Source organism: Triticum aestivum, chromosome 5A (assembly GCF_018294505.1).
Source record: "Triticum aestivum cultivar Chinese Spring chromosome 5A, IWGSC CS RefSeq v2.1, whole genome shotgun sequence".
Classification (NCBI taxonomy): domain Eukaryota; kingdom Viridiplantae; phylum Streptophyta; class Magnoliopsida; order Poales; family Poaceae; genus Triticum; species Triticum aestivum.
The window spans coordinates 372,126,763-372,142,452 of NC_057806.1; positions in this window are offsets into that span (position 1 = coordinate 372,126,763).

Sequence of the window (15,690 nt, forward strand, 5' to 3'; positions counted from 1 at the left end):
TTTGTACTAACATTGAGAATTACAATATCTACAATCAAACTCCTCAACATTATGGTAAATACGTGCCACTAGTGCATGTGTTCAACTACGGTAACTACCATGGAGATACCCTGGTAAGATTTTTACTATAACGACATCCGTGCATATTTTGCATACTTCTAAAACTAGTACATCATTGCTAACTATGAAGTTATTACTATGTTTTTCAACAGATAATCCCAGAGAATTGTGTGCCTCATATGATGTATCTGAAAGGTAGTGTTAATTTTATGAACATACAGTCAGGTCGTCCTACGAATCTCAACTGTCCATACGAGATTTCTAAAAGAAGTGGAGACATAAAAATCAAAGGATGGAAAAATGTATGGACAGTCGTAAGGAGCTTCTTGGAAGCAAAAGGAAGCGAAGCGCAAGAATTGGAGACAGGATGTTCTCCATTATCCATAATGGAGAGTCAGGGTCTATATTGTTTTATGCTATTTTAGCTTAAATAGGGTATTTAGGTCCTGCCTAATACTGATGATCATGTGCTAAGAACAATTAAGTAGGGTTGGTTCGAAGACTATCAAGATGATGATCGTATGACTTGTTATGAATAACGAGTAGAAGTTGTATGATGATGGTTAGTAGGACTTGTTAGGATTAGTATTAATTCTGAAAAACTCGATACTCGCGGTCTCGAGACTTGTAATGTTTTATCTTTGTTCGGTCTTTTGAATTCGGAGACTAATATGATGAATTGTATTCGGAGACTAATCTTCTATTGTATTTGATGAATCTGTTGTTGCTGTGTGCTACTGTCTATATTCTGTCAAATAATATATTTTGTAACATGTGCAAAAATCAGAAAAGTAAAAAAAACCTAATATTCATACTAATGGCGCATCACTACAGAGTGCGCCATTAGTATGCCAAGTATACTAATGGCGCATCCATCCGTAGTGCGCCATTAGTGTGCCAAAGCACATGGTTAAATATGGCCCCTGGGAGGCACACTAATGGCGCATGGTGTTATATACTAATGGCGCACTGGATGGTGCGCCATTAGTATACTAGATACTAATGGCGCACAAGTGGTGCGCCATTAGTAAAAATTACTAGTGGCGTGCTAGTAATGGCGCACCAGTGATGCACCATTAGTAGGCAAAACTGGTGCGCCATTAGTAGGCCTTTTCCTAGTAGTGTCGTTACCAATGGTACCACTGATGTGCAACATGGTCACATAATCTACCACGATCGGACCATCACCATCTACCCAGGTATTCCATTTTTTAACCCTCTCGCCTTCTCTTTCATTGTTGTACTAGTAGTATACTTTGTAGTACTAGTAGGAGTACTTTTTACCTTGGAGAATGTGTATAGCTAGCTAGGCCCTTGAAGACTTGAACCCATTAGCTACCACCATTTTTGTTTTTCCATGTCTTACTATCTCATCCATGTAGCCAAGAGTGGCTATATATAATAAGCCGGTTATTTTACTTCCTCTATACCATAGTAGTACTATTTGCTACACAGTATTACTGACCGCCACATTTGAGCACAACATTATTATGCATGGACCTTGACTTTGTACATCACCATGTGTCCAGATCTGGGATGCCGCGTGTACCATATGAACGGCGCCGAGTACGACCCCCGTGATGCTACGTGGGTGCCGAGGAACACTCTTGGACACTCATCGGGAACAGCTACCCCATTGTGAAGCGGATGCCACCTTTCATGCACGACATGGAAGGCCTGCCGTTCATGAAGCATGGTTGTGTCTTCAGTGCGCACCGCCGGATGAACGACATGCTGGGACACGCTATCCCTGATTTATGTCGCTTCAACTTGGATGAGTCTCCATCGTGTGGAACCGGACTAGAAAGCTGCGACAATGATTCACATTGCCCACCGCTATGGATCGTGCCATCCATGAAGAACACCTAGGACTGGAACCTGGAGGAGGACATGTAGCCCATCTATAACGTGTAAGTGGAGTACGGTAATTGTGAACAGTAGCGCTGTGAATATATGTAGACTAGTCGTGCACAAATTTATCACATGAGTTGGAGATGAACTTGTGTGGCATACTGTCATTTGTCGTTTAGAATTTATTACTAGTAAATGTATTATGTGTACGTGCAACTTGTGTGGTTGTTGCATGGGCTCCAACACGCTCTTTGAGAAAAAAAAAGGTGGCACAGCTTTGGATATACGTGACATGGCGACATGATACAGTAGCATCATTCACTATAGTTGTACTAGTACACTCCTACTAGGACGACAACTCCTATAAAACCTTGTGCTTGGCTCTTTGCCTCTTCGGGAGGTTCAACAGTTCATACTCGTGTGAACCTTGCACTTGGCTCTTCGCCTCTTCCGAAGGTCCAACAATGATGATACTACAGTACAATATGCTTCTGGCAATCTGACACCGATTGAACTGCTACACGTCCACCGCGAGGGCGAGGGCGAGGGAGAGGGAGAGGGAGAGGGAGAGGGAACTGTAGTCAAAACCCTCTCCTCGTCCTGCGAACCACCACGCGCGTGGGTGAGGGAGAGGCATAGTAAGCAAGCTTCTCCTCGTTCGGCGAGTTGACGGGACACATCAAAGCAGTACTAGTACTACTAGTAGTAGTCCATACTGCGTCCTTTCTGATTAATATGGCTTAATTTGAAACGAGAAAAATACACTGGCGGTCAACGTATGTAACCGTATGCTCTTTACGGTCACTATATATAGTTTTGCGGCGATTATGCGATCACTAGCTCATCGTAGAGCACCGTATTGCACCCTACTGACCGACCACATAGTTGACGTGGCACTTTGTTGACTGGTTAAATTGTCACCTAGTTTCTGGGTGCCACCTGTCAGTTGGTAGATCAAAGAAATCAGTTAAACAAAACTTTACGCAGGCGCGACACGAGTCCAACCCTTGCACGCGAACCGCCCTGGCTGTGTATGTGAGTGCATGCATGGGTCCTCCCTCTGTCTTCCAACAAAGAGTGTACTACATGATGTACATCTACACTTCCAATGCATTTAGACTTTAATCTAAATCAATGTTGATTGACTAATGCACCAACTTGTGCTGTAGGTATAGGCTACATGTCCATCCTTAATTACAACATGCAACGGCCTTGTGACACTAAATACAACTAGTAATTAGTACAGTAGTAGTACTAGTATACGTCGGTCAAATTATTCATCATGTCCACACATTGAATTGACGTGACAACACGCTGCGCGTGAGGTGACACAAGAATCCCGGCGGCGTGTTCGGGTATTCTGGACTTCAGATTTGGAGTACCACTTATCTGTCGAAATCTTTCATCATTCACTTAAAATAGTCGATTGATCATACATTGAGTACCATATAACTGGAATTACCAATGCAAGTCGAACAAGGATTGGCCCGTGCTGCCGGCTGGCGTCAAGTTCAATCCCACGGATCAGGAGCTGATCGAGCACCTTGAGGCCAAAGTGAGTGCTGACAGCGCGAGATTTCTCAGTCTCTCATCGATTTGTTCATACCAACCATCGACAGCGAGCACGGCATATGTTACACCCAACCTGAGAAACTTCCAAGTAAGACACCGATCGGCCGTCTACTTGCACCAACATATTCCTTTGTTTATAGCTCTATTTTTCTTTTTAGATGCAGAACTGGTGAAGCAATTACAATTTGACAGTTAATAAAAAGTGAAACAAGTGACTGCAACATGCCAAAGATGTTATAAAAATGCCATCTAGGTACACTAAAACCTGTATTCCACAATACTGCAGGTATCACACTAAGTGGCCTAAGGAAGCATTTCTTCCAGCGCAATTCCAGGGCATTCAAAAGGGGCGCGTGGACGCGTCGCGAGATACAGTCGGAGTGCGGCATGCACGCGATGTGGCACAAGACCGGCAATACCTTGCCGGTGATGGTCAATGGCAGGCAGACGGGCAGCAAAAAAGGTTCTGGTGCTGCACACCAACAAGAACTTCGACCAGCAGAGGACCAACTGGGTGATGCACCAGTACCACCTCGGGGACCTGGAGAAAGAGAAGGAGCGGGAGCTTGTCCTTTGCAAGATTTTCTAACAGACGAACACTAGGGCCAGGAGTAAAAAGATTATAAGTTAGTTTGGTATTGGTAGTTGTACTACCTTGTCGTCTGCAAGTTGGTATTGTTGTTAACGATCTTTTGGTATGAACTTGCATTTGCTTCCAACCATCATGCCGAGGGTCGACGTGGATATAAAGCTGAATCATTTGTTTCGAAACGAATTTTCAGGCACCTGATTTTTATTTGATGGGTAGCATAAGCACCCGCCGTTCGAATTCCCAGTTCTCCAATTTTTCGAAACAAGTGCATGCACTTATTATCATGATAAAAAATCAATATCCATGTTGCATCCCAGTTATCAGTCTGTACTTGCAGAATTCTCTCGTTTATTGAGCACGTATATTGTTTTTTCAGGTCGAGCAAGTTTCAACTGGGCTATAGATTGCCCAGGGTTGTTTTGTTTGTAACAGGCCCAGCCCATGACAACAACGGGGCACAAAGATCCAGCAGGTATCTACTAGCCTCTGGCCCTCCAGCGTTAGTTATATTTTGACTTACAACATCCGCAGGAAGTTTTTTTACTGAATCAAACACACGGCCCGGTTCTATTTTCCTCTTGAAACGCATGTCCTACATCCGCTTTCTAATCTCCACCTATAGTTTTACTAGTTCATACACACGTATCATTATATTGAAAACACATAAAATTCCCTTTTCATATTTACATCCATATTTTTGTTGTTTTTTCCCACCCAGCGCTGATTTTTTTACCACTGGTTTTCCCTTAAACCAACTAAATTGTCCCACGTCTTATTTGCTTACAAAAACAAAACGATTTTTTTGGCAAATCAATAAGTTCTTAATTTTTTTTATCATTTCGGGATTACAACAGTTAGGACTCCATCGAAATATGCAAAATAAGGTTGGACTTTTTGACCGTTGTCCTGAGCAGAAAATGGACGGTAATAAATTACTTAAGAATTAGCAAATGGGCTGCAAATTATAAAACATAGCAAATGGGCTTTATGTTGTCTGCCACAGATTTGGAGGCTGACTTGTGGGCCTACTAAGTTCATGCGTACACAAGGTTTCTCAAAAAAGAAACTTAGTCAACAATCGACTCTACCAGCGTCAGACCGTTAGATGTCAATCTAACGGCAATCGTGCTTCTTCAGTCTCTGGTCTTCCTGCCCCAGCCAACCAAACCAGCGCCGTCGGAACCGCCTGCTCCCGCCTCCCGTGGCCGGCAGTGCTGCCGGGAAGGCCTCACGGCCCCATAATACTCGCATCCCTGGCCTGTCTATTCCTCTACTCACCCACACCTCCTGTTATTTTTCGGCGACGGCAGCCGAACCACTCAACCCTAGTACTCTCCACCGCGTGGGCAGCCATTGCCATGTCTTCCCCGGCTCCGTGTCGTTCCCTTCGTAGGCCTCGCCGTCATCCACCGCCCTGGTGCTCTCGGCGTGGCGTGGTCAATGATGTCCATCCAACGGCCGTAGTGCTTCTTCAACCTCTGGTCTTCTTGCCCCAGCCGCCCAAAGCAGCGCCGGTCGTGCCGCATGCTCCTGCCTCCCGTGGCCGGCTGTGCTGCCGCAGAGGCCTCATCGTCCCCATACTACTCCCACCGCTGGCTAGGCCATCCCTCCACTCACCCACTCCCCTTGTTATTCTGCGGCGACGGCAGCCTCACACCGCAGCCGAACCAGTGAACCCTTGTACTCCTCTCCGCATGGGCATCCACCGCCACGTCTTCACCGGTTCCGCGTCGTCCCCTTCCTAGGCCTCGCCGTCGTCCACCTCCGTGGTGCTCTCGGTGCGGCGTGGTCAATGTGGTTAACGACCGACTTCCATCGGAAGAGTACTGTACGTGGAGAGGCTGATAGCTGGGTCCACGGCAGCCGCAAGGAAGTGCCTCCTTATTACGCGCAAAATAATTATTCCTCCACCTAACAACAGGGACCCACCGGACAAGCCACCAGTATTTCACGGAAAAAATGTTTCCCCCCTGACTGCTGGGACCCACCGGACGGGCCACCGTATTTCGTGAAAAAACGTTTGCCCCTGACTGCTAGGACCCACCTGACAGACCACCATATTTCGCGAAAAAACGTTCCCCCCCCCGCTGTCAGCTCGGACCCACCAGAAGTGCCTCCTTATTACGCACAGAAAAATGAATACTCCCCCTGCTAGCTGGGACCCACCATGGTGGGAGGCTGACTTGTGGGTCTTCTAAGTTGACGAGGATGGAGGGCTTTGTCAACTTAGTCAATATGAATGATTCTAGCTCCAGTGACCGTACAATGTCCATACAATGGCCGTAATGCTTCTTCAACCTCTGGTCTTCTTGTTCCAGCCGCCCAAAGTTGCGCCTGTCGTGCCGTGTGCTCCTGCCTCTCATGGCCGGCTGTGATGCCGCGGAGGACTCACCGCCCCCTACTACTCCCATCGCTGGCCCATGCTATCTGTCAGGACCCCGATTCCAAGTCACATCGATCTAGCTGGTAACACCTCATATCACTTTGCGGCCTCACGCACGGTATTCCCACGGGTGTTGCCTTACCATGGCCCGGGACCGTTTGCGCCCTTTTGTCTCACGTATATGATAGTGTCGCTAGCATCCATATGACAGAGAACCCAGGCCGACATGGCTAGTCGTGAACCCAAAGCGGCACTAACCCATGGGGACAGGCATACATGAATCAACTTCGAACATGTCGGTCAGCAGCATGTGAATCCGGGCTGTAGCACTGGGCTAACAGGACTCTGGTAACCCGGGCTGTAGTAGGCTAGCTAGGACTCCGGAGGTCACCGCGTGACATTTCCTTGAAGGGACAGACACAGGAACGAAATGAAACACATGTCGGCCAGTCAAGTGTCCTGAGCAGTAGTGCTGGGCTAGCAGGACTCCGGCGAACCGGGCTGTAGCGGACTACTATGGCTCATGGAAGCACAAGACTACATTTCCCCATAAGAGAGGCTATCAAAGATAAACAACTAGATTGTCAGATCCCACACATACCAAGAATTTCAATCATACACACAATATGCTCGATATGTGTAAATACAACATGGCATCACAACATAACTCTACGACTCAGTATTTATTCATTAGGCTCCGAGGAGCCAGAAATACAAACATGGTTCTCATGACCCAACATTCCGAGCATACAAACCAAAGCACATGCAGAAGCTTTAACATGTCTGAGTACAGACATCTATAAATGAAAAAGGCTGAGAAGCCTGACTATCTACCAGATCCTGCCGAGGGCACCAGATCATAGCTGAGGTATCAAGCTAAACATCGAAGTCCACGCGGAACTACTAGCGAGACTGAAATCTCTCTGCAAAACATAAATTAAGCAAACATGAGTACAAAGGTACTCAGCAAGACTTACATCAGAACTAGCTACATATGCATCAGTATCAACAAGGGGGGCTGGTGGAGTTTAACTGCAGCAAGCCAGCTTTGACTCAGTGGCTAACCTGAACTACGATTGCAAGCAACTCTTTTGAGGTGGTGCACACGAGTCCACATATTCACCATTCAATACACCACTATGGATCCGCTCCCGTCTCCCTACGAGAAGGCCATCCATAGCACTCACACTTATCTTGCGAGTTTTAGAGTATCCACTTTCACTTGTCTATGAACTGTTATAGGCAACCCAGAAGTCCTTTACACGGACACGGCTATTCGAGTAGATCATTTATAATCCTGCAGTGAACCCTCGTACTCCTCTCCGTGTGGGCATCCACTGCCGCATCTTCCCCGGGTCCGCATCGTCCCCTTCCTAGGCCTCGTCGTCGTCCATCGCCCTGGTGCTCTCGGCGCGGCGTGGTCAATGTGGTCAACGACCGACTTCCATCGGAAGAGTACTGTACGTGGAGAGGCTGACAGCTGGGTCCACGGCCACAGCCCAGTTTTTTTGTGATTTTCCAAGTAAGCCGCTTTGTCAGGCCTATAGGGCTGCAAATCTTTCAAGACGAGGAGAGCTTCATTCGGCTAGCCGAGAAAATGGCTAATCAATAATGAGAAATGGGATGTACATTTTTAAAACACATCAAACCGGCAATTAGTTTAAAATATCTTTTTTTCATTTCGAGATTTTAAATTACATTAATTTTTATGCATGGAGAATTTGTTGGATTTTATATTGATATACAATTATTTTTAAAATCAGTTTGAATGTGAGTCGAAATTTCGGGATTAAAAACAATTCGGACCGCACCGGAATATGCAAAATTTCATTAATTTTTTAACCGTGGCCACAATATGGGCTGTAATGCTAACAAAAAGAATATGGGTTCCAAAAAAACCTTAAGAATTAGCAAATGCGCTGTAAATTATTAGAAATAATGGCAGATTGGTTGTATGCTATTTTCCACAGATTTGAGGCTTTCCTAAAAAAAGATTGACGCACAAGCAGTGACTGTTGGATGTCCATCAAGCGGCCGTCGTGCTTTCTTCAATCTCTGCTCTTCCTGCTCCAGCCGCTCAAACAAACGCCGGCGGGACTGCCTGCTCCCTCCTCCCCGCGGCCGACTGTGCTGCCGCGCAGGCCTCACCGCCCCACCAAACTCCCATAGCAGGCCTAGCCACCCCTCTACTCACCCACACCTGCTGTTATTCTCTGGCGACGGCAGACGAACCAGTAAACCCTCGTACAGTCGTACTCCCCTCCGCATGGGAAACAACTACCGAGTCTTCCCTGCCTCCATGTCGTTCCCTTCCTAGGCCTCAGCGTCGTCCACCGCCCTGGTGCTCTCGGCGCGGCCTGGTCAACATGGTCAACGACCGACATGCATCTGAAGTGGATTGTACGTGGAGAGGCCGACAGCTGGGTCCATGGCCACGCGCAGGAAAATGCCTCCTTATTACACGCAAAATAATGATTCCTCCACCTGACATCAGAGACCCACCGAAAGGGCCTCTGTATTTTGCGAAAAAACGTTACCGCCGCTGACAGCTCAGACCCACCAGCTATATCTTCGCATGCAAGGAAGTGCCTCCTTATTACGCTCAAAAAAATGAATACCCCCTGCTAGCTGGGACCCACCTTGTTGGGAGGCTAACTTGTGGGCCTACTAAGTTGACGGGGATGGAGGGCTTTGTCAACTTAGTAAATATGCACGATTCTAGCTCCAGTTACCGTACGATGTCCATCCAATGGTCGTAGTGCTTCTTCAACCTCTGGTATTCTTGCTCCAGCCGCCCAAACTAGCGTCGGTCGTGCCTCGTGCTCCTGCCTCCCGTGGCCGGCTGCGATGCGGTGGAGGCCTCACCACCCCCTACTACTCCCACCGCTGGCCAGGCCATCCCTCTACTCACCCACACCCCCTGTTATTCTGCAGCAATGACAGCCTCACACCGCCGTGAACCAGTGAACCCTCGTACTCCTCTACGCGTGGGCATCCACTGCCGCGTCTTCCCCGGCTCTGCGTCTTCCCTTCCTAGGCCTCGCCGTCGTCCACCGCCCTGGTGCTCTCGGCGCGGCGTGGTCAATGTGGTCAAGGAACGGCTTCCATTGGACGTGGACTGTACGTGGAGAGGCTGACAGCTGGGTCCACGGCCGCAGCAAGGAAGTGCCTCCTTATTACGTGCAAAATAATTATTCCTCCACCTGACAGCGGGGACCCACCGGACGGGCCACCGTATTTCGCCCCCCTGACTGCTGGGACCCACCAGCTACATCTTCGCACGCAAGGAAGTGCCTGCCAGTCGAGACCCACCTGGTCGAAGCGTACGTAGCGTTGTCATTCTGGTCAGGAACATGTACGTACATATATATTGGTCGATGTAGAGGCGTGCACGTGTCGTAGTAGAGGCGCGCACGTAGCATGTACACGTACGTACAGCGGCCAGGGTGCAAGAAAGAAAATACGGCCACGTATGTGTACATAGGGGCGGGGTCTCAAACGCCTACTCACGCATACATACGGCCAGGGCTCGTGTACATGGCTGGATCAGAACAGAGAATCAACGTCGTCGTAGTGTTCATGGGGAGGCAATGGAATGCGTCATGTTCATGGGGAGGCAACGGAATGCGTCGTGTTCATGGGGAGGCAATGGAATGCGTCGTGTTCATCGGGAGGGCTTGGACGGAATAGGCGATGGAAACGAGGCCTGGCGTATCGCAGAACGGAGGAAACGGACTTGTGTTCGACCGGCCACGTTCGAAACGGGATCCTGTTCATCGGGAGGGGTCTGGCGTACCCTAAAACGGAGGAAACGGACCTCCTACGGTCGAAACGGGGGTCCTGTTGATCGGGAGGGGTGCGGCATACCGCAAAACGGACGAAACAGACTTGTGTTGGAGCGCTACGGTCGAAACGGGGTTCCTGTTCATCGGGAGGGGTGTGGCATACCGCAAAACGGGACTCCACGGGATACTGTTCATCTCCATCGTCGACCTCCTCCAGCCTCCACGGGCTCCTGTTCATCCAGCCTCCACGGGCTCCTGTTCATCCAGCCTCCACCGCGCGCTACTCCACCGGCTACTGTTCAACAACCCCTCCACCGTCTATTGTTCATCTAGCCCTCCACACCACGAGGTCCTATTCAACCACCCCTCCACGGGCACCCCTCCACCGTCTACTGTTCATCCAGCCCTCCACACCACGTCGTCCTGTTCAACCACCCCTCCACGGGCACCCCTCCACCATCTACCGTTCATCCAACCCTCCACACCACGTCGTCCTGTTCAACCACCCCTCCACGGGCACCCCTCCACCATCTACTATTCATCCAGCCCTCCACCAGACCACGGGGTCCTGTTCATCTAGAGGCAACGCCACCACTCACTGTTCATCGAACCCCCCTGCAACGCTCACTGTTCATCCAATCGATCGGCTTCAGTTAGCAGCAGTAGCGAAGGAATCGCTCGATCGGGTTCAGTTAACAGCCATCGATCGCTCGCTCGGGTTCAGTAATGCGTAGCCTGCAGTGCAATCGCTCGGGTTCAGTTAGAGCCCAACGCCTCGCACACACGCGCGTACGTGTACGAGAGAAGCACGCATCGCTCGGCCACTGACCTCCCACCATAACTAGGAACTCCCCGAAATTTTCCTCCCCCTCGCTTCTACCACGGTTTTTTCCATCATGGACGGCCCAAAGAATGTCATGCAGCTGCGTCTCCGGCCCACCTAGGACGAAGACCCATTTTCTGTCATGATTTTTTGTCACAGAAGTAGGAGCCCACCACATCTATGATGATACCGGGTTTTGTCATAATTATCGTCATAGAAGTGTCATATGTATGACAGAAAAAATATTCGTTCGGCCCAAAATGTCATGGATGTGTCTTTTTTTTGTAGTGATCCCACACGGTGAATCCCAGAAAATCATTTCCATAGGTATGTACATCCCACACGGGGAATCCCAGAAAAACATTTCCGTTCGTATGTATATCACAGACAGTCAATCCAAGGAATACATTTCCATTCTTATGTACATCCCACACAGTCAATCCAGGGAAAACGTTTCCGTTCGTACGTAAATCCCACACAATTTTAGTTGTAGGCTCATGTGGGAAAGGTGTAACTATCACACACGGTCTGCCTTGGTTAATTGTTTGCTTTTATCAACTATATCACACACGATTTGATGAAGAAAACTGTGTGGCATTGGGCTATCCATCGCAAGCGCTTTTACTGCTAGAACCGTTTGCAAAGGTCCATGACACATTTAGCAGGTTTATTAGTTTACAATTAATAATTCTAGTATTATGTAAATTCACATTTCATATCGAACATCTGTTTGTCAATTTCATATCAGGCACATAAATATATTATAACATCACAGTACGATAGCTACATGAAAACAGCATGGTACATCATATAGCTAGTTCAACTTCATAAGAACAATATATTCATTTCCCTGATCGAGATCATCCAGACTCGTCTTATCCACCTCTACTTTTAGTTTAGTAAGAACCTGTTTTGCACGGGCCAACTGGGAAGGTGCCTTGTCCTTCGTTAACACCATTTTAGCAAAGTCTGATTTAAAAAATCTGAGCTCATTCTCCACCTTCAACTTTTTATCCTGCATCTTCATGTATTCTTCAGCGTTGACAACAGTTTCTCTAAGCCTACATTTGTTCTCTTCCTCATACATGCTCCAGAGCTTCGCTACGCACATCTTCAAAGACTGTGGCCACTCTTGATCAACCCACTCCAAGTAAGAACACTTCCGAAAAATTGTAGGGGAAATGGGTTTATAGCAACATAGAAAATCACCAACTCTTATCTTGAAAAACTGAAGAAACATGTTAATTATGACATATCTTCTCAAAAAGATCAATGTGCAAATGAAATAATTGGTACTGAGACAACAACCAAATTCCGGAACATCAGAAGCTATAATTAACTACAACGACGCTACAAGTTCTTACTCATGTATAATAAATAACAAATTGAACATTTTATGAGGAAGGTAAATATAACTACAACAACATAGCGACAGTGTTTGGATGATAGCAAATTGATACTAACAGGTGTGTACATGCACAATTTTAGTAACATAGAACTAATAGCACTAGGGCCGTCCACTATGTATGCCAAAACTGAGGTAAAGACAACTGTTGCTACATCTCGCACCGGTGCCCTGCACTGGCAAGCCGATGTAGCAAAAATAAAAATAGGCACCCGGACTCCGGATCACGTAGTTGCTCCGATGCCCAGTTCCTTCGTACCATAAAGATTTATGTAGTATTTTACTGCTTGGCTGCTCGGGTGTATGGACCAAAGTTGGCTGCACAAACTGCTGAAGAGGTGCCAAATAATTTTCTAATGGCACGGCTGATGAGATGGCAACAATTAAAGATACTAGGTACAAACTGTGACACTGTCTTAGGATGCATTTGGTTGAAGGTATTGTATAAATGGGTTGGGACCGTGACAGTGTCTGAATCACATCTAACAAATGATTTGTAACAACGAAAGAGGGTCTAACCTTCTCTGCACATGCCAGAAACTTACTCCCACTGTCCACAGAATCAAACGCAACTAGCTTCATGCATGGAGATTAATGGTGACAACGAGCAGATAGATCTTCAGCCACCCCGCTCCATTCGTTGCCACTGATGGTCCCAGGGAGCTACAAGAGGAAGAAATGACTCAAATCGACCACCGGGTAAAAATCATTCATTCCAAGTCATAGCCCGAGAGATAGAAGAGAGGCATACCCGGGTGGTGAAGGAGTCGTCGCAGGAGGAGGAACCGCTGGACAGGTCTTTGAAGAAGACCATGGTGACCCCGGCAGTAGGATGCAAGACGGCGAGAGCGAGGAAGCGGCTATAGCTTAGGAAGGAAGGAAGGAAGGAAGGAAGGAAGGAGGAAACAAGGGAAATGTGACTTTTGGTCGGGGAGAAAAGGGGTGGGGAAGGGGTGGGGTAGATATTTTGGCGGTAGGCCAAAATTTTGGAAATGTGGAGGGAAACTTTGCGTGCGGTGCCACCGGACCTTTCATTTTGAACGATTGTGTGCATCACAAACGATTCTTCTACTTTACGCGCATGGGAGGAGTTTGATAATTCAAATTTTGGTGGACATTTCCCCGGGTACGTCATTGCATGATTTAACATCTCTTGCTAATTTGGGCACACAAAAGAGCGTATAGCAGACAAACCACACTTACTGAATCGAGCAATTTTAGTAATTAAACAGAGCCAATTGACCTAAACATTGCTCTACCAAAAGACCAGCATTAAAACAAAGCCTAAGTACGCATAATTTTAACAAATTGGCCGCCACGCCGGCCTATGCATCGCCAGTGTGAGATGAGACGTTGATGACTTGTCCTGGCGACATGCTATCGTTGGTGGACTCGGCATCCCCCCTCCTGAAGTCGACAGTGTCCTCGTACTCGTCCTCGTCCTCGGCGCCACCCTCAAGGTTGTGGTACTCGTAGTAGTGGATGCGCCAGAGCTCGCATTGGTACTCCACCACCGATCCCTTGACGGACTGACTCCTCTCTACCTCGACGTCGGCCACGCGCAACTCGTCCTCCCGGCGCTCCTCGATCTCTACCGCCTCCTGCATCTCCAGCTCCTGCTCGGTGACCTCATGAGGAAGCAGGTGCTCCATGACCACCACCGCCTTTTCAGACGTGAGTTCCATGCTAGAGTCCGAGGTGGCCTGGAATATCTTGGTGTGTGCATCCTCGATCTTGGCGTGGATGGCCTCGACCCGGGCCAGGGCGACATCGTAGCACAGAAGGTACCTCGAGAACTCTCGGCGTTTGCAGCCACCGTCACAGTAGCAGCTGCAGCTGCCCTGTCGGCTGCCGCAGACACCCTCTCGGCGGACGCGGCTGTGCTCAACATGGATGCGACAACACTCTCGGTGTAGGCGGCCGCGCTCTCGGCGCAGGCGGCGGTGCTCGGGGGGGGGGGGGGCATCGTACGGGCCTTCACGAAGCGTTTCCATGGCGTTATCTTTGCAAGAAGGGGTGCGGGAATGGGGGTCATGTTGGGTTCTACGGTAGGGTGCATCGACTGCAAATTAAAATTTTCCTATGCACAGAACAACCAAGAACATGCTACGGGAGATGGATCACAGTTTGTTAACACTAGACGCACAGTGTCGTGCAGCGGAAGAAGAGTTGGTGCAGCGCGTCCGCGTGGGTCGTGTCCTCCTCGTCCGATCTCCCTCGAACAGCCGGTTGCCGGATCCCACGTACAAGTTTGCTGAAGCGGCACAGGTGCACCGCCTCTAACGGTATTCGCGCGTGCAGGAGGAATGTTGTGCGGCGGACTACTAGGTCCGATCACACAACCAGCGGTGAGTGGAGGTGTCTATTCGCAACACATGCAAACCCTAGTGACAGTGCCGAAGCGATCAACCACATGATTGTGCGGCACCTCCACTTTGTATAGGCGTCCGTCATGGGCTCAACACTTGGGCCTCGCACGGACCCTAAAGCCCATAAGTCTACTCAGCCTCAATCTGAATACAGCTCGGATCACATCCGACCAGTGTCCTTGGAACCTCATAGGTTCCTTCCCTTAAGCGCGCGACCCCTTAGGTTCAAGCCGGCTTGGTCGCTGTTCAGATCAGCTCCGAATTGCACGATTGGTAGCGGCCCCTAGAAAGGCACGCCGAACACCAAGCAGACTATGAAGCTGGTTAGGCGAACCTGTACATCATACTTCCATTCCTTTTGCCACACGATATATGTTGTCGGGCTCAAGGCGAGTCTGTCATCCTTGTGCTAGCTCGACCTCTTTCTTGTTCTAGTGATGCCGACCACAAACCAGATTATCTCATAATCCTTGTCGCATGGCCATGCTTATACTGGTCGGATCACACGAGGGGCCCAGAGTATATCTCTCCTGACGGAGGGGCAAATCCTATCTTGCTCGACCATGTCTCGCAGCATGGGTCTGGACAAGCCCGAAACCTACCTTTGTAACTACCCAGTCATGAAGTAGCGTTTGGTTGGCCCAAAGCAAGTTTGTCACCATCCCGAGTACATGCGCCAGCTCAGGTCTTAGGACATAGAATGTATGTTGTACTAGAGACTCACAGATGACATATCGCTGCGTCTCATAGTTGGGTCTATCCGACTCAGACCTTATCTCGACTCGGATCCGACTACGTCGAATCCGACCAGATCCTTCCAAGTCCATATTACTCGCTTAGCATCCAATGC